The sequence below is a fragment of the Hyperolius riggenbachi genome, chromosome 10, assembly GCF_040937935.1.
Source record: "Hyperolius riggenbachi isolate aHypRig1 chromosome 10, aHypRig1.pri, whole genome shotgun sequence".
NCBI classification, from domain to species: Eukaryota; Metazoa; Chordata; class Amphibia; order Anura; family Hyperoliidae; genus Hyperolius; species Hyperolius riggenbachi.
In genome coordinates, this window is record NC_090655.1 from 95,679,221 (window position 1) to 95,706,415 (window position 27,195).

At 43.1% G+C, this 27,195-nt stretch overlaps 1 protein-coding gene across 1 annotated transcript in view; it reads left to right on the plus strand.

Annotated features, from left to right (window-relative positions):
- Positions 1-11,230: 11,230 nt before the first annotated feature.
- PCDH15 (protocadherin related 15) overlaps positions 11,231-27,195 on the plus strand; it is a 1,564,441-nt gene continuing 1,548,476 nt past the window's right edge. Inside the window, exon 1 of the mRNA XM_068257852.1 lies at positions 11,231-11,987. The gene's annotated coding sequence lies outside the window, so the exon portion shown is untranslated. The remainder of the gene's footprint in view (positions 11,988-27,195) is intronic.

Sequence of the window (27,195 nt, forward strand, 5' to 3'; positions counted from 1 at the left end):
CTACCTATACTACAGTACCTATAGCTCACCACCTTTTCTGAGGGCACCACATGTAGCTGGCTATCTATACTGAGGGCACCACATGTAGCTGGTTATCTATACTGAGGGCACTGCATGTAGCTGGCTATCTATACTGAGAGCACCACATGTAGCTGGCTATCTATACTGAGGGCACCACATGTAGCTGGCTATCTATACTGAGGGCACCACATGTAGCTGGCTACCTATGCTGAGGGCACCACATGTAGCTGGCTACCTATGCTGAGGGCACCACATGTAGCTGGCTATCTATACTGAGGGCACCACATGTAGCTGGCTATCTATACTGAGGGCACCACATGTAGCTGGCTACCTATGCTGAGGGCACCACATGTAGCTGGCTACCTATGCTGAGGGCACCACATGTAGCTGGCTACCTATACTGAGGGCACCACATGTAGCTGGCTACCTATACTGAGGGCACCACATGTAGCTGGCTACCTATACTGAGGGCACCACATGTAGCTGGCTACCTATACTGCAGCATCTATAGCTCACTATCTATACTGAGGGCACCACATGTACCTGGCAATCTATTCTGCAGTAACTATAGCTCGCTACCTATACTGAGGGCACCACATCTACCCTATTCTATATGTTAACTGGTGTCTACCTACATTTTGCTATTTGGCTCCACCACATCATGACTTGGCCACGTCCAATTTTTCAGTACGGCGCTCCGTGACTCTTTCTTCAGTGATTGCACTACACCCATTTTTCACTCCATTCATGGTGAGGAGGGGGGGGGGGTCAAGTTATGGGCTGCTTGGGGCCACCAAAACCTTAGCTGCACCCTGGAGTCAGGCAACTGGTATTATTTTTAAAAGGCAAAACGCATATCCTTCTCAGTTTAGGTTCCGTTTAAGTGTTTATATTCATACAATAAACCCAGCAGAGGCAGAAATAGAATTACAGGGCCCCTTAACAAAAACTTTGGCTGCTCACCTTGGGGTACTAATATTAGGTTATCTTTGTGCCCCTCCTCTCATCTGCATTGCAATTAAGTAAGGATAATCAATGAGATGCAAATATTTTCTCTTCATCTTGACAATTTTTATTAGTTCAAGCTGCATATAATTTACATGAAATTTGAAAGTTAGGAGAAATTATTTGCATCTCCTTGATCATCCCTAGAATTGGGTAGCCTTTGAAGTCTTTATATAGTCTTTAGAGATGACCTGAACCTCTGATTTTAGGTTCGCGAACCTCCCACGAAAGTTCGGTTCACGCAAACTTTCACGAACCACAACAGACTTCAATGGGGAGGCGAACTTTGAAAACTAGAAAAATTTATGCTGGCCACAAAAGTGATTGGTAAAGATGTTTCATGGGGTCTAATAACTGGACAGCCTGGACAGGGGCATGGCGGAGTGGGATACACGGCAAAAGTCCCGGGGAAAAATCTGGATTAAACGCAAAGCAGCGTTTTAAGGGCAGAAATCACATTGCATGCTAAATTGCAGGCCTAAAGTGCTTTAAAACATCTTGCATGTGTACATCAATCAGGGAGTGTAATTAGAGTACTGCTTCACACTGACACACCAAACTCACTGTGTAACGCACTGCAAACAGCTATTTGCGTAGTGACGGCCGTGCTGGACTGGTGCGCACCATGGCTAGAGTGCAGGCCGTGGCGGTTTTCAAGCCCATATGGTCGCCGGGCTGTGGTAGCTCAATGATAGAACAACAGTGACTGTCCAGCTGATCAAATTTGGTCTGTCCACAATGAAGCAACGACCTTATTATCTTTGGTGTGCCACCCCCGATACACTCATATAGCCGCCGGTCATTGCTTCATTGTGATACGCAAGCCCCTTCACCGTGGCAAGGTAATGATCACAAAGGGGAATGGGCACATGTACATGCCTTTTTGTTTTGTTGTTGCAGCCACAGTGCAGACAGAAAAATCAGGCAGGCATGTACACGCACCAGAAAAATTAGTATAGCGGCCTAAAAAATTCAGGCATTCCACCGCCTCCTCCTCCTTCAAAGAAACACCTTCCTCATCATCCAAGTCTGACTCCTCTTCCCCCACCCTACTCTTCCTCCTCCTTCCCCCTCTGTGCTGCCGCAGGTGTTGAGGAAACATCTGACTCTGATGTAAATTGCTCCCACAACTGTTTCTGCCGTAACTGTTCCTCTTCATGCTCCTCCACAGCTTAATCCACCACTCTACGCATGGCACGCTCCAGGAAGTAAGCGTATGGGATCAAGTCGCTGATGGGGCCTTCACTGCAACTCACCAGGTTGGTCACCTCCTCAAACGGCTGCATGAGCCTGCATGCATTTTGCATCAGTGTCCAGCTCGGGGGCCAGAACATCCCCATCTCCTCAGATTGTGTCCTTCTACTGAAATTGTATAGGTACTGGGTGACGGCTTTCTCCTGTTCTAGCAAGCGAGAGAACATGACCATGGTTGAATTCCAGCGAGTCTATCAAAAACCTGAGCAGTTCTTGCCTTTTTCCTTATTGCTAACTCAGTAAAGGACCAGCCCTTAAAGCGTTGCTGTCATATAAATCCGGCATAGCGAGGTCTGAACCCTCTAACAGTATCTATAGATTGACGGTATACCTTGAAATGAATCAGAGCACCCAGTATATGATTTTATATAAAAAATTGTATTTGCTTATCATACAGCATATATACAAAATATGAACCGTTCCAAGTAGTGTTTCCTTCTAACAGTATTCCATCTCATTAAGGGCTTTATAGCCAAGCGTTCATCAATCTTCTAAGTACATTCAAAAAAGAATTTAACAGTTGTGTTATGTAGAATAAGATCAAAAGTAGTCTCATCTGTATCAATAGCTGTGTACCTAGTAGCTGTGTAAAACTTGTAGTAATCTTCTTAAAGAAATAGCTTCTAAAAAAACTTCTTGCTAACATAACAGAACTTAATGCTGAAAAATTAATAAAGTAAATCACCAGAATATTAAGCATATTACCCCTCCTCTGTCATCTCTTCAGCATCTAGAACCACGTGTGGGAAGGTAGCTTCTGCCTCGTGTCTTCTCAGGAGATTGTTGGGCTTCTGCAAACTATGAGCTTTCAGCTCCTACTTTTATAGGGATTGGATGCAATATGGCTGCCTAATCTGGAATTTCCCTGAATCCCAGGTTCTGATTGGCTAAAACGTCTGTGCGTAGCTTGCTATGTTTGACATTTAAGATACCGATAACACTTTTTTGTTTTGAATACCTAATTGTCTTAACTGTGAGAATCTACGTAGGTTTGCAATGTTTACACATTCTGATTAGGTAATTTCTGACGCAGTTGATTAAAAATGGACATCACCAGCCTTCTTGTCTGCTGGTTGACCTTTTTACCAAGACATTGAGACTTAACAATGTCATTTGACACATTTCTGATAAAGTGTTCTCTGCTAATTAGGTTGGAATGTCTTGGTACTTTCCCAGACGTAAGCTTGGTCAAATTGACATTAACACAGACCTGTGAGAGTCTTCAGCAATTTAGGGCTTATTGAAACATACAGGGCTTCTAATATACTTATTTAAATATAAAGCTTATTATAGAATTCTTAAAACAATTAATCATATAAGAAATAATTGCATATTAAATCTTAATAATATAAAATCATGTTCTATATCTTTGCCTTTCTTATGAATAAATATAATAACTTAAACCGGCAGAGGTCACCATTTCATAATTTTTAACTAACTGGTAAAACACCGTATATTGTTGTTTTTCATGACGCCTGTTCCCAAAACATTAGTTATCAGCTTTCAGTGTTCAGCTTACTGAGACAGCCTTGTACCCAAAACACGTCAACAATTCTCCAGAACCAAAACAATCCCATGAGAATGTTTTGCTGTCTCAAATCATCACCAACTTTTAAATGTATTTCAAAGTATTAATTTTATAGGGTTTAACAATAACTATTTCTTTCTTTAGAAGGACTGTATTGATTATTATTTAGATTAATAATATGTGTGTAAATAAATGAAAAAATGTGTATATATAAAATTGCTACAGTAATGTGACTTTTACATTTCTCCCAGTCTTTACACAGAAGCATCTTTCAAATATCAAGGCCACACACTAACATAAACAAGAATGTTCTGGCTTTTTGTAACTAGAATAATCCAGTTATGAGTTTCAATACTTGGAATATGCTGAAATGTCAGGGCAATATTTTAAAAAAGTAGTTTACAGTAAAATTTTGCATAGAACATTAAAACTTAAAACATACATTTATGACAGCTTTTCCTGCATAAATAAAACCGCTAGAATTCTGACAAGTCGGGCTATCACATATCAAGCGTCTTATCGCCAAGTTGTTTCTCCGCTGAATGTCCGCAAAGCGTGCCATGGTCGTGTAAGACTGCCTGAAATGCCCACACAACTTCCTGGCCTGCTTCAGGACGTCTTCTAAGCCTGGGTACTTTGACACAAATCTTTGACTAGATTCAGCACATGTGCCATGCAGGGTACATGTGTCAGCTTTCCCAAATTCAAAGCGGAAAGGAGATTGTTTCCATTGTCACACACCATGTTGCCGATCTCCAGCTGGTGCGGGGTCAGCCACTGATCCACCTGTTTGTTAAGAGCAGCCAGGAGAGCTGGTCCAGTGTGACTCTCCGCTTTGAGGCAAGACATGTCTAAAATGGCTTGACACCGTCGTACCTGGCATGCAGCATAGGCCCTGGGGAGCTGGGTCTGTGTAGCTGGAGAGGAGATCGCAGCACCAGTAGAGTTGAACTGCCACTCAGCCAAGGAGGAGGAGGAGGAGGAGGAGGAGGATGAAAGCGAAGAGGATGTAGCAGGAGGAGAGGAGGTGGTAGGAGGCCTGCCTGCAAGCCGTAGAGGTGTCACAAGTTGGTCCACTGCACAGCCACCTACTCCCTGCTAACCATCAGTCACCAGGTTGACCCAATGGGCTGTGTAAGTAATGTAGCGGCTCTGACCGTGCTTGGCAGACCAGGCGTCAGTGGTCAGGTAGATCCTTGACCCAACGCTGTGTGCCAGAGATGACACCACTTGCCTCTCAACTTCATGGTACAGTTTGGGTATCGCCTTTTTAGAAAAATAATTGCGACCTGGTATCTTCCACTGCAGTGTCCCAATGGCCACAAATTTATGGAAGGCCTTAGAGTCCACCAGCTTGAATGGTAACAGCTGGCGAGCTAACAGTTCCACCACGCCAGCTGTCAGATGCCGAGCAAGGGGGTGACTGGCAGAAATTTGCTTCTTCCGCTCAAAGATTTCCTTCACGGACACCTGGCTGCTGTGGGCAGAGGAGCAGGAACCGCTCAAGGGCAGAGGCGGAGTGGAGGAGGGTGGCTGTGAAGGTGCAAGGGAGAGAGCGGCTGAAGATGCTGCACCTGAAGGAGAAAGAGGAGAAGGAGGGTGGCTTTTCTTTTGTATGCTGCTTTTTTTCTCTGGTGCTCTTCCCATTGCAGTTTTTGCCTTTTTTCCAGGTGCCTTCATAAGGCACTTGTCCCTACGTGAGTGTTGGCCTTTCCACGGCTCAATTTTTGGAGGCAGAGACAACAGGTGGCATTGCTCCGATCTGAGGCACACACATTAAAACATTTTCAAACAGCTGAGCCCCCCTGGGGTGATGGCACTATGGTGGCATCAGCAGCTGACGTTGAAGGGCATGTTGGCTGGCTGTACATAGGTGGCGATACATGGCGCCGGACACTGCCACCAGCTACTTCTGATGACAAGCTCCCCCTGCTTCTTTCAGAAACTTGTCTCCTCCTACTCCTCTGACTCCCCCTCTGAACTGTCCCCCTGTTCATCTCCTCTCTTGGGAACATACGTGGGATCCGTATCATTGTCTAAAAGCGGGCATGCTCGGGTCCCCATTGACTTCAATTTGGCTCGGTATTCGGCCCAATATCCCGCACATCTGGAGGTCGAGCCGACCCAAGCCCAAATAACTGGATGTTCGCTCAACACTAAACCAGAGGAGTTTTTCTGAGCGTTTTGAGTTTTTGAATCCTCCTGCTAATGTTATCCTATGGGTCGATGCACACTGGAGCGATTAGGTTTTGTAAAAAAAAACAAAAAAAAAATATAGCCTTACATTGGGAAGAGCTTTTGAAACCTCTAGTGTTTGGGGAGCTTTTCTGGTGTCTCAGCCCTCAGAAACGCACTGTAGAAAGCGAGTTAGGCTACGGTTACTGTGGGCATTGTATTCCCTGTGACTGCAGCAATGCAATGGGTCAGGAAAGTAGCATGGTGCATAGTCAGTGAAAAGTATGCTTTACAGTTAACACATGTTTTGCTTTGGCATGCCGTACGCCATTGTACCACACCCACCGCACTGTAAACCTTGCACAGGTGGTGCAATGCGGCTGTTACAATGCAATGCACCACTGTGAACATAGCCTCTGGATAACCTGGTATGTATAACGTAAAGATGTGAACATGCCCAATACCCAATACAATTGTATAGGAAGTGCATTCACATCCAGCAATGCAGCAACCTAGTGTATATAGTGTGAATACACCTTTTTGATGTGACCTTCTATAACAACGGTAAAAATATATGGACACACACACCTTTGTTAGTTTTTTGTATGCAATTTTAAATTTGTATTCAGCAGGACATTGAAAATTAACAAAATATACAATTCTCACAAGTGCTACACATAGTGTAATACATGAACAACAATAACATCGGTGGCACACAAATATATACATATACAATACGCTCCTGGACACCAGATATAAAAATCCGATAGAAAGGATCATGCCTATCAAGGCTGAATGAACGAACTCTGTGCAACTGATGCTATAGCTGGTGTGAACCAGGGTAAAGTCCATCAGGAAGAGTCTCTTTAAAAGTTCAATGGTAAAGCAGTAAGTAATGTAGTACAATAGATCAAAGTGAGCGGAGGTGGTGCTGCCACCCCTTAAATTTTTTAACCCAGACATCGGCGTTTTGGAATATGTTCCTTTCTCAATGGGTATGTAGTAATAGCAGCAAACTGCCAACCACTAGCTTTTTATGCTATGATTAAAGCGGACCCAAACCAAACATTTTTTTTTAATTACAAATATTTAGTTGCACCGCTCTGACACATACAAAGATAAATAAACACTCCTTCAAACCTATGATCATTTCAGTGCATGCTTTTCACCCTTCTCTTTTTATGTCTAGGGTTATACTGGGGGCAGCCATTAGCAATTCCTCCATTGCTGGACACCATCTACTCCACCAGTTTGCCGGAAAACTCCCGGCAATTTGAAAAGAAGGGAGGGGTTCCTCCAATAAATGTAAAATATTTTATATTTGTCATCATACAGCTGAAAAAAGGCTGCTATTTATTATTATAATTTAGAAAATAGGTTTTATTTCTGAAATCTTGTATTTTTAATTTGGGTCCACTTTAAGGACCATTGTGTGTCCGAAACATGTTAGCAGACATGTTGTGTTGTGTGTTATTGCTATAATAAAGATTTTCTATTTTGCTGGATCATCGAGCGGAACATCACTTTCTTGGACACTGTATCTTTGAGGTGAAGTTGCCTCGTTCCTGCTCTGACCCTGCAGGGTGGTCAGTTGAGCGGACTTCACCATCTATGCAACCACAGCTAAAGGCAGAGCGATTGGGCAGCGTCCTTCTATAACAACTACACAGTTATGTTAGTACAAACTGCTGCAGTCTCAAACAGTCATGTCTGCAACCCACCTGTGCCTTTAGAAGATCTTTAGTCCTAATTGCATTGTACTGTGGAAACAAATGCAAAACTTTAGTCTTTGCTAGTATGTATAAAAAGGTTTTCCAACACACGTTTTATCTTAAGCACAGCATAATTAACTGTCTTTGTGTGTTGGGAGAAAGAAAAATATATCCCTTTCATTGCTATCTCTGCTCCTGGCAGGTACAATTTGTTAGAGGTTTCATCCAATAGATTGAACTAAGTTCATTGTTTGCGTTACTGGATTGTAGCGAGAAATAATTTTCATGTCAAAGAAGCTTGTAAATGGATTTTAGCAAGCTGAGGATGCCTACGACTTAGGATATAATAGAGCTGAAGAAGAACATGAGTGCATTACACAAGTCTGATTGAACAGAGCAGATTAAAAAGCTAGTGTTGATTAACGATTTTGCTTTTTAGGCTATAGCACCTGCTAGTAATTGATATGATGATTCTGCTGAGGCATTTCAAGCATTTACTAGGAGAGCAGAAGTTACTAATTGCTGTTGCCTTTGAGCTATTTTCCATACGTGCAATACACATAGGTGCAGATAGAGGGCAGAAGAGTCCCTTCAGCATTGAATACTGTGACTAGTTGTAAAGGAACACTTGCTCCAATACAGAAAAAAAGCCTTTATATTTTGCCATTACATTGTACATAAATATTACACTTTTTTTCTATTTAAGCTTAATTAAATAGGAAGTTCAGTATTGTTTTGAAAGAACAGACAGTTTGCCTAGTACCTTGCTTAAGACTAAGCAAGGTACTTTACCTGGTGATGAACAGAATCAATGTTTCCCTATTTACTGTAATAAGCAAGTATTCTGGATTGAGATGGATATACAAAATAAGGTAAACACTGATAAACATTTTTGCTGATAAATCCAGATGCAGGGACTACCAGATGTAGTTCCTATCCAGAAGTAATGGAATGGGCAGATTTCATCAAGATTATTAAAGCAAAATCCAAATGCCTTTACTTTGGATGCAACCCGACTGTGATTTAGTCGTAACACTCTGTCTGGGAGAGTAATCGCTCACCACCTTTTAATACTATAGATCAGTGATGGCTAACCTTGGCACTCCAGCTGTGACAAAACTACAAATCCCATTATGCCTCTGCCTCCCTAAGTTATGCTTAGTGCTGTCAGAGTATTGCAATGCCTCATGGGACTTGTAGTTCCACCACAGCTGGAATGCCAAGGTTAGCCATCACTGCTATAGATCCTCCTGCAAACCCTGTCCCACAGTCATACACAACTGATTGCCTTATAATTACACCAGTAACTAAATCATCAGTGAACAAAGAACATTGCTATTAGGGCCGGTTCACACGGACTCTTGGCAGCGATTACCGCGGGCGCCTGATACAACGCTCCCATTCAAGTGAATGGGAAAATTTATATCAGCCATTTACCGTTGCAAAAGCTGCGTTTTGATCCCGATTTTCTACGTCTTTCTAGGTGTTGATTAACTGGTGTGTCTTCATGTCCCCATGTGGGGACAAAATGCCAATCGCACCGGGACGCCACCGATCGCCGCTGAAAGCCAGCGCAAGCCCCCGAACTAGACACTGCAGAAAAAGACGCTGGAAGACGTCCGTCTGAACTGGCCCTTAGAAGCTAATTCTGTCCACTATCAGGAGAGAAAATGGTCACAGAAGATAAAGTTCAATCTAGAGGCTGGTTCACTGATTTGTGTCAATCGGGAGAACATCCATATATGAATCTGGGTTTGGACAGGAGCCAATAGTTCACCTAATGTTGCAGTCTTCATTGTAGCATGAGACTATCAAAAGTATCCAATATGTATTCACTCCATTTACTGCTCTACTATACCTTTGGTAAAATTGTACAATCAAGATTGTACCATGATTGGGTATCTTTAAAATATAATGGAAAGCATTTGTAATAGTAACAGGGTTGCAACCTGGCCACTGAAAGATGTGCTGGTAATGACCTTTTTAATACAAGCTTAAGCTATGCACACACAGGCAATAACCGTTAATTAAAACAGTCTATAATGCCTGTTTCAGGCAATGATCGTTATGTTTGTACAGCGCCCGCTGATCAGTATTGCGTGGGCCTCATTAACCACTTTGTCCTCCTTGACGTATAAAAACGTCAAGGAGGACAGGCGAGCTCCCGCGCGCTCCCGCGGCCGATCGCGCGCGTGCACACGCACTCCCGGCCGCGGAGTCGGTAGCCACGGAATCAATGTATCGAGCTATGGAGCCCGATCATTGATTCCTCTCCCCCGCTGAAAAAGCGACAGCTTCTCTCGGAAGCTTCGCTCTTTCTGAAGCTGTGTCCCTCTAAGCGTACATTGTACGCTTAGAGTGACGTCATGTAAAAAAAATCGAGATTGCCATCTTGTGGCCAAAAAGTAAAACTACAATTAAATGCCCAAAAACATTACAATACACCAATATTTCCCCAAATAAAACACTTTTATATCCCACCCTCCCAAAAATGCCCACATAAAATGTTTAATAAAAAAAAACATTACTATAAAAAAAAAACACATAAATATTTACCTAAGGGTCTAAACTTTTTAAATATCTATGTAAAGATGAAATATTTTTCTCTATTTTTTTTTTATAAGCTTGTAAATAGTGATGTATGCAAAACGGAAAAAAATGCTTTTATTTCCAAATAAAATATTGTCGCGATACATTGTGATAGGGACATAATTTAAATGGTGAAATAACCGTGACAAATGGGCAATAACAATACGTGGGTTTTAATTATGGAGGCATGTATTATTTTAAAACTATAATGGCCGAAACTGACAAATAATGAATTTTTTCATTTTTTTCGTATTCTTCCTGTTAAAATGCATTTACAGTAAAGTGGCTCTTAGCAAAATGTACCCCCCAAAGAAAGCCTAATTGGTGGCGGAAAAAACAAGATATAGATCAGTTCATTGTGATAAGTAGTGATAAAGTTATAGGCTAATGAATGGGAGGTGAACATTGCTCGGATGCATAAGCTGAAAACGACTGAGATGTTAAGTGGTTAAGGATCAGTCCTTCCACATAACTATCTCCTATGTCCGAGCATTACTGATTGCAGCCGTTTAGTTGTCCGCTGATCATCATCCCTCTGCGCCCCTTCATAGCAACAGAGCACGTTGCTAGCCTCAAGGCTAGGAAGGTGTCTGCACAGCATTGTTCCCTAAATGTTCACCTGATTCCTGATGGGCAACGATTCTGCATGTGTGTACTTGGCTTTAGATTGTCCTATGGAAATAGCCCCCTCCCCACTCAGCATTTATGAACGTCTATAGATGCATATAGCTAATTTTGTTTTGCATGATAAGGCTTTTGACTTTGAACAACTTTTGTCCAAGTTTAGCTCATAATTCACGTTCGCCAACCGAAACGTTTTCACAGGGTGAACATATGAAGGGCAATGCAATTTATTAGAGTCCTGAAATATGAGTCAGTAATTCACATAGCCAGCAGGCGTAGCATCCTCCTCCTCGTCGGTGCTGCTGTGATCTACTCGCACTCATCGTGCTCTGTACATTGTATCAGATGCCTGGTAAGTGTGACAGCCAGGCACCGGCTCAGCCTCTGTCCACACTCTCTCAGGAGCAGCTCCAGTAATTGTCACGTTTAGTAAGATCAGATGGCAGAGGGTGGAGTTAATGATTGGATTGACGAAAGGACACAGGCGTGTTTACCTGCTGTTAGCTGTGCTGAGGCAGCCACCACTTCATTCGTGATCCACAGATGAGCTGTGTGCCATAGGATACAGTCACTGCAGTTACTGCTCGTTGTGTTGGATGACAGCTGCTTTCGGGGGTTTTCCTATTTTTTTTTTCTTCTTCTTCCTCCTCTTGCTCTGGCTCCACGCTTCTTGAATGAAACAAACGAGATAGCCATTGCCTGGCTGCGTGTGTTCCTGCCTTTTATGTGATCGGATTTCAGCAACCTAATCCTCTTGTCTGTGCAGGGGGCAGAGTCCTAGGGAAGAAGGCTAGCATTGAGTGAGCGCACTCTTGCGATTAATAATGAAGTCCTCCTCTTCGCCTGCAGCCTGTTGTGGGTATTAGGGCTGTTGATGGTGCTTTTCGCAGCGGAGCATGGGATCCCAGCCTCCTGGTTTGTGGATGGAGTTAATATGGGTAGCCTTTGGATGAATTTGGATAGCCAAGGACACCTGCTTCTGATCTACCGTAGTAGTCCTTTCTAAAACTATGTCAGTGCATTGGGTTAAACTGCCGTCTGTGGAATATCCGTGTTTGAAACCACGTCTTCACTAACCGGTGAGCTATCTATCTATCTATCTATCTATCCATCCATCCATCCATCCATCCATCCATCTATCTATTATTACACTCTCTCTCTCTCTCTCTCTCTCTCTCTCTCTCTCTCTCTCTGTCTCTCTCTCTCTCTCTCTGTCTCTCTCTCCTCTCTCTCTCTACTCTCCTCTTCTCTTCTCTCTCACTCTCTCTCTCTCTTCTCTCTCTCCCTCTCTGTCTCTCTCTCTCTGTCTCTCTCTCTCTGCCTCTCTCTCTGCTCTCTCTCTGCCTCTCTGTCTCTCTCTCTCGTCTCCTCTCTGTCTCTGAGTCTCTCCTCTCACTCTCCCTCTCTCTCCCTCTCTTTTTACCCCTCTCATAACTAGTACACGCTTGGCAAAGTTAGGGCAAACTTTGCTGATTGAGCATGTAGTGACTGCGCTATGTACAGTAGGACTTATGTAAAGGATTACTTTTGTTTAGCCTGAAGCATTCCTGTTGTTTTTTTTTCTCTCTCAATAAATTGTACAAGATGTTAAGACTCTGATCTATAGGATCCTTAAGAATGCATTAGTGAGAGGAGTAGTCAGATGATACATATGGACAGCCTTCCTGCCCCCTTGAAGAATGTTGTCTCTTTTTAGCTGATTGTTTTGTGGATTATGGTATTAATTAGTACTTTAGAAACACGCTGCTAAACGAGGTGACGTGCAGCGCAATGCCTGCCACACTGTTCAGCACTAGGTAGCTTATGCAGAGGATGCTGAGGAAATAGATTAGTGGAGTATCGATTGGTTTTTATTGTATCTGCTAAGCTCCTTGTGCATATTTAGGCATGGTGTTACAGAGGTTACAGCTGGTGTGATGGCTTAGCATATGATATATGGGTTTCATCTCAGATCAGTACCACCTTTTATTTAATGTGTGTGTATGTGTGAGTGCTCTTGCAATAGCAACTGTACATGAAATCTCATTACCATCAATGAGGCTTACTTACACTGTGCACAGCGGATGAGATGGCTGTTTGTGGTGCTCTGCATTTCACATACACTCTATCTATAAGACAGCAGCGCGTGTAATGAGGTGCATCACCCTAATGGCAAGTCCTGCTAATGAATGCTTCCCCTGTTGTTTTAGCGAGGTGTCAAAGGGAGGTTTCTTTATATGCTGGATCAGTGAGTCCATATGGAAAAGCAAGCGGTCCTTCCATCAGCAGCCCCCACTTAATACTCTGTCCTTCTTCTTTAATATCCATGAAATAGATCCACATGTTGCAGTGGAGATCTGTAGACTGCAGTGGAAAGTGCTTCTAGAATCTGAGCAGTTTTATACACACACAATTATAATTGTCCAATCATCATGTAATATGAGGGGGAGCATACATTGAATATTATGGTCAGATTTTGTATGTAAACCCCCATACTACAAGGGAGCAGTGACATTGGACAGTGATTGGCCAATCATAATTGAAAGTGTGTACCAGGCAATATTTCTAAGATCCACATCTGCAGCCATCCAGTGGCAGCGGTGTGGTGTAGTGTAAAGAATGTCATGTACACATCAATTAACAGTTAATCAATTTAACTAGACGTTTGTGGTTACCAATGTATAGATTATATCCTATAGCTACACAGACAGCTGCACCTTTTCAGCTCAGAACTTCCCTAGAAGAGGACGCAGTCATGTGTATAACCTATATGAGCCAGTAAACTGAATTATAATATTTACTACACTGTTCACATCAACTTTTTTTTTTAATTTATTTTTTATCTCTACCCCTTTTCTTGAATGTTTCCACATCAGTATTCTGAATATACATTGTCTCAGCAAGGGGTGTGAACTCAAATCGACTTCAGTATTTTTACATAAACTCTGTATGTTTGTTCACTCAAGTGGAAAATGGTCAATAGTGCAGCGTGTGTGTATACTATGCACCTGGGGATATGCTGTAGCATTAGGTTAAACAGCCAAAAACCATCTTCCAGAAGTTAGTTCCTTAGAATTTAGCGTTGCGCTGTCTATGGTGCTGAACTTCACTGTGAGTCAGAATTAGCATTGCGCTTTCTACACTGTCCATGGTGCTGAAGAATGTTACCGTATTCATTGTAATAGACAAGCGTATCTTTAGGTTTGCAACTACTCCTGTTACTATAGTTTATCTTGGACGGGATTAAAGTTCCACGCGGCTGACTAATTGCCTTGGCACTGTGCAAAAATGTATGATCGGATCCATGACCTTTTCATGAGGGGCTAGAAATATTGATTGGAATGCAGTTATATTTGTACAGGAAAAAAAGTGGCTGACAAGCCTCTAATTCGGTTTATCAGGCATGAAATGTGGGGGAAACGGTAGGCAGAAATATCATTGTAGTGCTGACCTTAGGTGGTATTGCAATTGCACGTTGAAATGACTAGACTGCAGTCCTAATTAAGGAGGGCATCTGAAGGGGGTTTTGCAAGGTCATCTTTTCACACCCTTAATCATGCATTAGGATGTCACCAAAGATGGACAGAGGTTGAAGTAGATCGTCTGAAGAATGGCTGAGTGTATCTGAGAATTCATCCATTCATTTTGTTTCAAGCTGCTAAAATTGAGCAGCTCAACCTCAGCCAGCTTAAAGTGGGTCTGACAACCAACATTAAACCAGAGTGACATGTTTTAAGTAGCTATTACTGATCTGCCTTGTTGGTATTCTTGAGATTAGAGAGAACATTTTGCAAGTCCAATTTAGTGTTTCGCCTGAAGTCTGGAGATTTTTTGTTTTAGCCCAATTGACTGATGAATGTGGCTACTGGTGAAAATGGCAAGCAAAAGTGCCTATTATAGCATGTAGTGGAGTAGGTTTCTTAATTATAGGACTAAAAGTAAATATATAGGGGTAACCATTACCACCTCCCCCCTCCTTTTTCTGTGCTAGTTACTTAACTGTAATGTAATGCTCTTTTGGCTTCAGTAATTTGATTCACAGACCTGCATCAAAAAGGCAAGGTAGTTAGTGGAGTCAAAACAGCTAATCTGCATGCGTGTAAAACACCTTCTTTACCACTGATCCAGCATTAAAGGACAACTGAAGTGAGAGGGATATGGAGGCTGCCATATTTATTTTCTTTTAAACAATGCCAGTTACCTGGCAGCCCTGCTGATCTATTTGGATGCAGTAGTGTCTGAATCGCACCAAAACAAGCATGCAGCTAATCTGCATCTGATATCATTATCTGACAATGTCAGAAGCACCTTGTCTGCTGCATGCTTCTTCAAGGTAAATGGATGACCGTATTAAGCCCCATCTACACGATAAAACTTTTTTTTTTTGTAATTTGATTCATCGATTCAATTAAATCCGACATGCCCGATCAGGATTCGATTCAATTTGCCATTGCAAAACAATGGCAAATCAAATTGAATCCTGATCGGACATGTTGGATTTAATCGAATAGCACAAACAATTGTATCATGTAGATGGGGCTTGGGAACTGGTATTGCTTAAAAATAAAAATGGCATCCTTCATATTCCTCTTACTTCAGTTGTCCTTTAAAGGACCACAGAAGTGAGAGGATATGGAAGCTGTCATACTTATTTCATTGTAAGCAATACTAGTTGCCTGGCATCCTGCTGATCTTCTGCCTCTCATACGTTTAGCCATAGACCCTGAACAAGCATGGGGTAGATCACATGCCATTATAGTCAGATCTGATTAGAGTAGCTGCATGCTTTTTATTTTATTTTATTTTTTCTTCTGGCGTTATTCAGACACTACTGCAGCCAAATAGATCAGCAGGGCTGCTAGGCAACTGGTATTGTTTAACAGGAAATAAATGTCAGCCTCCCTATTCTCGCTTTAGTTGTGCTTTATGCAAAGGATCAACACTGCAAGAGGGGTAAGTAGCATTTTGTGCAAGGAATTCAGTAGCCTTGTCTTTGGTAAACACCCTCACTGTAAGTTTTCTTTAGGGCTCTTTCACACTGAGCCCATTGTGTCAAAATGGACTCTATCATCACAACCTGATGCAATCGTATTCTTGTGAGGCTTTACATTGATTGTGATAACCAGGTAATGCATACAATTACAGTGGTATTGATGTGCATGTCTCACTGTATGGTTGCACTACAATAGCTCAGTGCAAATTTTTGGCTACATTGCACTGCAATGTCATAACGCAACTTGCTCAGTGTGAAAGGGCCCTTGGACTTGATTGAGTTTCTTTAGTTCAGGTTCAGGTTGGGGTTTGTCAAGTTTATACAATTGGTACAGTTGGAGTTACAGGTTTTAATGACGAGATATTTGCTTAATGAAAACAAACAAACAAAAAAATCCCCTCCGTATAGTACAGCCCAGGCTTATACAGTAGCACAGAGCTCTTTGTGCAGGAGTGAATCCATGCTACTGTACAGGTGCAAACCCTACTGGCATTTGCACAGTGTGGCCATGCTTGCACCCGCACCCCATAAAGCTGAAGAGGGTCCCGGCGGAGCTGGTTCTCTCATGACACAAGGTGAAACATTTGAATCGGGCGCAGAGATTTCAGGGGTAGCATTTTTTTTCTGTGTGTACCTTCCTGAGGAGGAATGGAGTGGCTGAGGGTGAGCAGTGTATTTGTCACAGACACACAGCCAGCCAGTGTCCTATTGTGTTGAGCTGCAGCATGTCCTGTGAGAAAATTAAATGAAGCAGAGTAAATTGTCAGGTGCTGTGCCACCATTCCAAATCGGGGGGGGGGGGGGGGGACACATCCTCACAAGTTTGCCCCAGGCAGCAAAAAGTCTAGAACCGGTCCTGGCTGGAAACAGTGGGACTGCGGTGGATCAGGGAAGCCTCTACAGCAGGCATGGGCAAACTTGGCCCTTCAGCTGTTGAACTACAAGTCCCACAATGCATTGCAGGAGTCAGACAGCCATAGTCATGACTCATAAAGGCAAATGCAGTGTGGGATTTGTAGTTCCTTAACAGTTGGAGGGCCAAGTTTGCCCATGCCTGCTCTAGAGCATGAAAAGGCTTCCCTCTGCAGTGGCAAGTATCTACCTTTTTATTATTATAATTACTAGTATTGCTTTCAGATTTACTTTAAAGAGAGACTCCAACCTAGAATTGAACTTTATCCCAATCAGTAGCTGATACCCCCTTTTACATGAGAAATATAATACTTTTCACAAACAGACCATCAAGGGTCGCTGTATGATTTTGTGCTGAAACCCCTCCCACAAGAAGCTTTGGGACCGCGGTACTCTGGGCAAACTGCCACAATGTAACAATGTTCACAGACAGGAATTAGCTGTTAACAGCTGTCTCTAACAGCCAAAACAGCTAGGAGCAGCTACATAACCTGCCCACAGTAAAAATGTCACCATGTAATGTCAGAATGTAAATCGGGGAGAGGAAAGATTTTACAATGAGCAAACACTGACTAAATCCTTTATACATAATTATGGTAAAAAAAATGAAGCACTTTTTTTACTACATTATTTTCACTGGAGTTCCTCTTTAACTGGTCAGGCCACAGTGGCAAAGCTGTGCAGCATACCTTTTCTTTATTTCAAACTGAATTGATGAATTTAAGCAAATGTATTTCTTCCATAACTTTATAAAGCTGTAGAAAATGCTGTGCTCTATGAGCATAACCTAGGCTATTTGTGTGTGTGTGTGTGCGCGTGCACACAACACTTTTAAATTGGTAGGGTTTCCCATTGCAAAGTGCTAAAAAGCATTATCTCCTAGGAGAAATCTCAGGTGAAAAACTGAATTGCCTATGGCCCCCAATACCTAATGTAGATATTTTAGGCATGTCTCTATTAGTACATTTGTAGACAGTCTAGAAAATCTTTTTTCAGCAACCTTTGTATAGAGCTGGAATTCTCATTTCTTTGCTTATTTGGGAAGCTCATAATTGTTATGACACATGGGCTTATGACATAGCTACGCCTATTCTATGTGTTTGACACTGAAATCAGTTTTATGTGACTAGCATTAAGCAAAAATGTGCTGTGTAGCACCAAACCAGACTGAACTGCTGTGCTGTATAGTGAACATCCAGTTTATCCTTCTCCAGCATAACTTCTTTTCAGGGTTGCTCGGGTAGTACTTTTTAAAACCTGCCCGGATCCGGGTACCCAGATATCTGGATCTGATTCGGATATCCGGATCCGACCTTGCGGATATCTGAGTGAATTTGGATATCCGACCAAATTACCCGCGGGTACCCGACCAATTCGGGTATCCGGATAGAAAAACCGGAAGTGCCCTTTAAATAGCTTTAAAAAGGGTTTTTAGGGTAAATGATGCATGCACATCTCAATGTATCTCAATGGGATGGTGCACAACGGCGGTTTGAGGATTGTAGCAAACCACAAACGTGCCTCCTGCTGCTCGTTTGCGGTTTGCAGAAGCGTTTCTGCCTCAATTCAAAGGATAGGAAAAATCCAAACCGCTCTGAAAAATGCTACTTCAGAGCGGTTTGCCAGACGTTTTTGTTACAGAAGCTGTTAAGTACAGCTTTTACTGTAACAATTTGTGGAACCTGCTACACAAAAAATGCAGCCAAAACCGCTAGGCATGTTTGAAATCTACTCCAAACATGCCTAGAATCGCTCGAAATCTGCTCCCAAAACCGCTAGCGTTTTGCAGTTCTGCTAGCGGTTTTGTTGTGCATTGGGCCACACACACTTTCTATCCTTAAGAAACTGGGAAAAATGTCTGACCAGAGTACAAACTGGGGGTGGCAAAAGCCACAACTACAACACCACTCAAAGCCTTGGCCGGCCACTACCATATATTAGGAAAGCAGCATAAATTCAGCAGATTGCAATAAACCAGAACATAAGCCTAAAATGGAGATGGACATGCAAATAACTCCTGTTTCAAAGTTTTAAGCTGGCATAAAGATAAAGCAAGGAATGCAGAGCCACATAGTCATGTATCTAAACCTTGTTATAAGAATGTAAGGATTCTCACCACTCAGTAGACTCTGTCCCTGTATGCCTTCCTAGGCTACAACTCGAGATGAGGTTAGCTGGGACCTCCCATTGGAAATGTCAAGTGTGTGGTCTCCCTCAGATTATGTACTACTGTGCATATAGTAGGGGTTATGAAAAGAGTAGTGACTCGAGTATAAGCAGAGACCCCCACTTTTGTCCACTTTTTTGGCCCAAAAATTAGACTTATACTTGCGTATTTACAGTACTTTTTTTTGTTATTGCATGTTACAGTATACAGTACAAACTGTAGTAAGCAGTTTAAATCAAATTAAGTAAAAGTTGTGCTTTTAATAAACATGACTATATTAGAGGCTTTTACAATGAGACATTTTGTTCTGTCAGTTTCTTAATTTTTTTTTTCAGTTGTGCTTACAGTTACATTACACTTTATTGCTTTTCTGCTGTTCTGTCTGGTTAGGACTCTACAGTTCTTTCAGAACACATTTTAGCAAGTGTGCCATACTTTCATTCAGTGCAATGTACTATCTACATAAATTACAGAGATCTTAGGGTCTTTATTCCTGTCCTTCCTATAAAAAACAACAAGCCATTGTATATGTTCAGTCTTTCCTTCTTTATACATTGAAACAGGAAGAAAGAAAAACATTTTGGTGAGATTACATTTCCATATTCGATTTAAGAGAGTCTCTGGCTATGGTGAGCCTATCTACTATAGAGTTTTTGTATCTTCCTCTGTTCATCAACTCGAAGCTCTGCCAGGCCACCTGCTACAGTGACTGAGAGCTTTAACTTCTGGGAAATAACATTTCACAGATAAAACAGTTTCTCTATTCAGAGCACACAGGCCTTCCAAACAGACACATTTTATGCTGTAGATCCCATTCACAGATCCAGAGTATAATGGAATCCAAAGCAATGCACTACAAGGGCTGCATTCATTATGCACACCAGTCTGAATAATGTTGTTTGCTTTATGAAGCTGCATATTTGCAAGTCACCATGACCTTTTTACAGTGAAGATACATATTATACTTATAAAGACACCTAATGGGGCAGACAAGTGGAGTGGCATTTTGCAAGAATAAAGTGCAGAGCAAATTCTTGATTGACTGCTGAAAAAAAAAATCCCTCAAATTTTCCTTTATTCTGAAATAGTGCCTGGGGTCCTGAAAGTTGTTCTTGGTTAGGCCTTGTTCACATTGTGTTCCGTTTGCGTGTTCCGTTCGCGTGTCCGTCCACGTTGGGCTGACTCGGTGAAGAATAAATACAATTTATTTATTCTTAAAAATGCGAACGCAATTGCTACACAAAGCGATTTTGTGAGCGTTTTGCATTTCTCCTATACTTTCCATTAACCACTTGCCGACCGCCTACTTCATATTGGCGGCGGCAAAGTGGCAGCCCCAGGACCACGTAACGCAGATTGGCGTCAGGTCCTGGGGCACTCTCTGGCCGGGGATCGCGCGCTGGGATGCGCGCGCATCCACCGGCAATAGGCTCCGCCCACCCGCGACGTCAACCCGCCGGCCAATCGGAAGCGCCGGCGGGTTGTTAACCCCGCGATCGCCGCTACAAAGTGTATAATACACTTTGTAATGTATACAAAGTGTATTATACAGGCTGCCTCCTGCCCTGGTGGTCCCAGTGTCCGAGGGACCACCAGGGCAGGCTGCAGCCACCCTAGTCTGCACCCAAACACACTGATCTGCCCCCCCCCCTGCCCCCTGATCGCCCACAGTACCCCTCAGACCCCCCCCTGCCCACCCCCCAGACCACCATTTGCACACAATCACCCCCCTAATCACCCATCAATCACTCCCTGTCACTATCTGTCAACGCTATTTTTTTTTTAGTCCCTAAACTGCCCCCTGCTCCCTCCTGATCACCCCCCCACCCCTCAGATTCTCCCCAGACCCCCCCAGACCCCCCCCCCTGCGTACTGTATGCATCTATCCCCCCTGATCAACTGTCAATCACCTGTCAATCACCCGTCAATCACCCCCTGTCACTGCCACCCATCAATCAGCCCCTAACCTGCCCCTTGCGGGCAATCTGATCACCCACCCACACCAATAGATCGCCCGCAGATCCGACATCAGATCACCTCCCAAATCCATCGTTTACATCTATTCTCTCCTCTAAACACCCACTAATTACCCATCAATCACCCATCAATCACCCCCTATCACCACCTGTCACTGTTACCCATCAGATTAGACCCTTGCGGGCACCCAATCGCCCGCCCACACACTCAGATTGCCCTCAACCCCCCCCCCTTATCGATTCGCCAGTGCATTATTTACATACGTTCTTCCCTGTAATAACCCACTGATCACCTGTCAATCACCCCCTGTCACTGCCACCCATCAATCACCCCCTGTCACTGCCACCCATCAATCAGCCCCTAACCTGCCCCTTGCGGGCAATCTGATCACCCACCCACACCAATAGATCACCCGCAGATCCGACATCAGATCACCTCCCAAGTGCAGTGTTTACATCTCTTCTCTCCTCTAAACACCCACTAATTACCCATCAATCACCCCCTATCACCACCTGTCACTGTTACCCATCAGATTAGACCCTAATCTGCCCCTTGCGGGCACCCAATCACCCGCCCACACGCTCAGATTGCCCTCAGACCCCCCCCCTTATCAATTCGCCAGTGCAATATTTACATCTGTTATTCCCTGTAATAACCCACTGATCACCTGTCAATCACCCATCAATCACCCCCTGTCACTGCCACCCATCAATCACCCCCTGTCACTGCCACCCATCAATCAGCCCCTAACCTGCCCCTTGCGGGCAATCTGATCACCCACCCACACCAATAGATCGCCCGCAGATCCGACATCAGATCACCTCCCAAGTGCAGTGTTTACATCTCTTCTCTCCTCTAAACACCCACTAATTACCCATCAATCACCCCCTATCACCACCTGTCACTGTTACCCATCAGATTAGACCCTAATCTGCCCCTTGCGGGCACCCAATCACCCGCCCACGCCTCAGAACGCCCTCAGACCCCAGCCCTGATCACCTCGCTAGTGCATTGCTTGCATCTATTTCCCCCCTCTAATCACACCTTGAGACACCCATAAATCACCTCCTGTCACCCCCTAGCACACCTACCCATCAGATCAGGCCCTAATTTGCCCCGTGTGGGCTCCTGATCACTAGGCCAAACCCTCAGATCCCCCTCAGACCCCCTTCCGATCACCTCCCCAGTGCATTGATTGCATCTATTTTCCCCTCTAACCGCCCCCTGAGACACCCATCAATCACCTCCTGTCACCCCCCTAGCACTCCTATCCATCAGATCAGGCCCAATACATCCTGTCATCTAAGAGGCCACCCTGCTTATGACCGTTTCCACAAAATTTGCCCTCTCATAGACCACCTGTCATCAAAATTTGCAGATGCTTATACCCCTGAACAGTCATTTTGAGAAATTTGGTTTCCAGACTACTCAGTTTTGGGCCCGTAAAATGCCAGGGCAGTATAGGAACCCCACAAGTGACCCCATTTTAGAAAGAAGACACCCCAAGGTATTCTGTTAGGTGTATGATGAGTTCATAGAAGATTTTATTTTTTGTCAAAAGTTAGCGGAAATTGGATTTTTATTGTTTTTTTCACAAAGTGTCATTTTTCACTAACTTGTGACAAAAAATAAAATCTTCTATGAACTCACCATACCCCTAACGGAATACCTTGGGGTGTCGTCTTTCTAAAATGGGGTCACTTGTGGGGTTCCTATACTGCCCTGGCATTTTAGGGGCCCTAAACCGTGAGGAGTAGTCTAGAATCCAAATGCCTCAAAATGACCTGTGAAGAGGACGTTAGGCCCCTTAGCGCACCTAGGTTGCAAAAAAGTGTCACACATGTGGTATCGCCGTACTCAGAAGAAGTAGTATAATGTGTTTTGAGGTGTATTTTTATACATACCCATGCTGGGTGGGAGAAATCTCTCTGTAAATGGACAATTGTGTGTAAAAAAAATCAAATAATTGTCATTTACAGAGATATTTCTCCCACCTAGCATCTGTATGTGTAAAAATACACCCCAAAACACATTATACTACTTCACCTGAGTACGGCGGTACCACATGTGTGGCACTTTCTTGCACCCTAAGTGCGCTAAGGGGCCCAAAGTCCAATGAGTACCTTTAGGATTTCACAGGTCATTTTGCGACATTTGGTTTCAAGACTACTCCTCACGGTTTAGGGCCCCTAAAATGCCAGGGCAGTATAGGAACCCCACAAATGACCCCATTTTAGAAAGAAGACACCCCAAGGTATTCCGTTAGGAGTATGGTGAGTTCATAGAAGATTTTATTTTTGTCACAAGTTAGCAGAAAATGACACTTTGTGAAAAAAAACAATTAAAATCAATTTCCGCTAACTTGTGACTAAAAAAAAAAATCTTCTATGAACTCACCATCCTCCTAATGGAATACCTTGGGATTCCTATACTGTCCTGGCATTTTAGGGGCCCTAAACCGTGAGGAGCAGTCTTGAAACGAAATTTCTCAAAATGACCTGTGAAATCCTAAAGGTACTCATTGGACTTTGGGCCCCTTAGCGCAGTTAGGGTGCAAAAAAGTGCCACACGTGGTATCGCCGTACTCAGGAGAAGTAGTATAATGTGTTTTGGGGTGTATTTTTCCACATACCCATGCTGAGTGGGAGAAATATCTCTATAAATTGACAATTGTGTGTTAAAAAAAGAAAACAATTGTCATTTACGGAGATATTTCTCCCACCCAGCATGGGTATGTGTAAAAATACACCCCAAAACACATTATACTACTTCTCCTGAGTACGGCAATACCACATGTGTGGCACTTTTTTGCAGCCTAACTGCGCTAAGGGGCCCAAAGTCCAATGAGCATCTTTAGGCTTTACAGGGGTGCTTACAATTAGGCACCCCCCAAAATGCCAGGACAGTGAACACACCCCACAAATGACCCCATTTTGGAAAGTAGACACTTCAAGGTATTCAGAGAGTAGCATAGTGAGTCTGTGGCAGATTTCATTTTTTTTTGTCGCAAGTTAGAAGAAATGGAAACTTTTTTTTTTTTTTTTTTTGTTACAAAGTGTCATTTTCCGCTAACTTGTGACAAAAAATAAAATCTTCTATGAACTCACCATGCCTCTCACTGAATACTTTGGGATGTCTTCTTTCCAAAATGGGGTCATTTGGGGGGGATTTGTACTATCCTGGAATTTTAGCCCCTCATGAAACCTGACAGGTGCACAGAAAAGTCAGAGATGCTTGAAAATGGGAAAATTCACTTTTGGCACCATAGTTTGTAAACGCTATAACTTTTACCCAATCCAATAAATATACACTGAATGGGTTTTTTTTTATCAAAGACATGTAGCAGAATAACTTTCGCGCTCAAATGTATAGGAAATTTTACTTTATTTGAAAAATGTCAGCACAGAAAGTTAAAAAAGTCATTTTTTTGACAAAATTCATGTCTTTTTTGATGAATATAATAAAAACTAAAACTCGCAGCAGCAATCAAATAGCACCGAAAGAAAGCTGTATTAGTGACAAGAAAAGGAGGTAGAATTCATTTAGGTGGTAGGTTGTATGACTGAGCAATAAACCGTGAAAGCTGCAGTGGTCCGAATGGAAAAAAAGGCTCTGGTCCTTAAGGGGTTTTATGACTGCAGTCCTTAAGTGGTTAAGGTGGATTTGCCTCAAAAATGGACCACGCACCGCTTTACTGAATGGACAGTGCACAATTCGCGCTGATATGAACCTTCTCATTGCACAAGCATTTGGTGGGCGATTTTCAAAAATCATCCACGTGTAAAAACAAACAAACAAACAAACAACAAACAAACCCGAATACACCTACAGTGTGAACGAGCCCTTAGTGAGCTATGCATTTTTAACAGATCAAAGGTAGAAATCTGCTTTACATAAAATGTGTGAATTAAAACAATTTAAACTCTTCTTTCATCAAATGAACTGGGTGCAATATGAAGGATTATATATGTATTTCTTTTTAAACAGTGCATCTGGCCATCTTGCTGACCCCCTGCCTTTAACCATTTCAGCCCGCTGGGATTTTTCACCTTATGCATCAGAGCAATTTTCACCTCCCATTCATTTGCTAATAACTTTATCACTACCATATATACTCGCATGCAAGCCAAATTTTTGACCCCCAAAAAGTGGCCCAAAAGTGAGGGTCTTAGCTTGCATGCGAGCCGCCAACTTGCCGTGTGGAGAGCAGTGTGCAGCCTTGTACCGCGGATCGGATGGCTAGAGTGGAGGGCATGCCTGGAGAAGCACGGATGATTTCATAGCCACAGGGAAACACAGCGCGGATCGGATGGAGGAGACCGAGCAGCAGTGATGTTAGCACCATCTGCAGCCAGTGTGTTGCTCTGGCTGTGTCTCATCTCTGATGCCCTCTAGCTGCATCTTGAGACACAGCCAGAGCAGCAGACTGGCTGCAGATGGTGCTGACGTCACTGCTGCTCGGTCTCCGGTCTGCTCCATCCGATCTGCTCTGTGTTCCCCTGCGGCTATGAAATAATCCATGCTTCTCCAGGCATGCCCTCCACTCCGGCCATCCGATCCGCGGTACAAGGCTGCAGGCAAGTCATGTTTGCTCCAATCCTGTCCCTGCAAGCCTGATCTGCTCCGATCCTGTCCCCGCATGTCCGCTCATTTAAGTTTACTGTAAGTGCTGGCATCGTTTCTGCAATACTGATTCTCCAATTTTCTGGACACGATGTCCATTTATTTTGATTATTGAAACTCAGAGCTGCTCAATTTCCTACCCTCGGCTTGCATGAGAGTCAATCACTTTTCCTGATTTCTAAAGAAAAATTTGGGGGTCGGCTTACATGCGGGTATATACGGTACTTATCACAATTTATTGATCTATATCTTGTGTTTTCCGCCACAAATTAGGCTTTTTTTGGATGGTGCATTTTGATAAGAATTTTTTTATCAATGCATTTTAACAGGATTAATAAGAAAAAAATGGAAAATATTCAATATTTCTCAGTTTTCGGCCATTATAGCTTTAAAATAATCCATGCTACCATAAATAAAACCTATGTATTTTATTTGCCCATTTGTCTCGGTTATGACACCATTTAAATTTTGTCCATCACAATGTATGGCGCCAATATTTTATTTGGAAATAAAGGTGCATTTTTTTCCGTTTTGCGTCTATCACTATTTACAAGCTTATCTTTTACAAAATGTTCATAGTATACCCCCTTCAAATGCATATTTAAAAAGTTCAGACCTATAGGTAACTATTTGTTTTTTTGGTTTTTTTATTGTATTTTTTTACCATTAAAAATTTTATTTGGGTAATATTTAGATGTGGGAAATAAACAGTTAATTTTTAATGTTATATGTGTAAATTGTAATGTAAAAAATATGTAGATGTAGTTTTACTATTTGGCCACAAGCTGGCCACTTTGAGTTTGAGGGCTAAGCGGAAGCACAAGGGGGACGCGGAAATTTTTACGTGCAGAAAGACTGAAGCCTCTTGTAAGAGTGCTTCGGTTTTTCTGCTGGGGGCACTGATTGGGGATTGGGAACTATGTTCCCGTTCACTGATCCCAGGGCTACCGGGGGACAGCACGGGGGGGGGGATCGCGCGAAGCGCGGCACTGCAGCAGAGCAGCCGCCTGGACGTGAGCTTCGAGTCCGGGCAGCAGAAATGTGTAAGCGGCACATAAAAGCCGCTCCTCCTGCCCCCCTCCGTCTGCCATCGTTCTTAGTGTATACATACCGGCGTCAGGCGACTTTGTTGAACTTTGACCAGGACTCCACTAAACTGAGCGTCACGTGCTAATCATGTGACGCTTGGTTTAGTGGAGTGCACACGCAGCATGGAGGGTCAGCATGCTTCTGAGCCGTGCACTATGCGCCGGCCAGAAGTGAAGAGGGAAGGAAATACTGCGCACACAGGGCGCTGTATGTCTTGGTCAAAGTTCAACAAAGTCGCCAGACACCGGCATGTATACACTAAGAAAAGCAGCAGATGGAGGGGGGCAGGAGGAGCGGCTGGTATGTGCTGTTTACACCAGTGCAGCTAACTGTTCGGTTCTAGTATCCTTTAAAGGGAACCCGAGGTGAGAGGTATATGAAGGCTGCCATATTTACTTCCTTGTTAATGCCAGTTGACTGGCAGCCCCTTTTGATCCTCTGGCATAAGTAATGTCTTAGTCAAAACCCTGGAACAAGCATATGGCTAATCCAGTAAAACCTGATTTAGCTAAGTCAGAGTACCTGATCACTTGCATGCTTGTTCAGG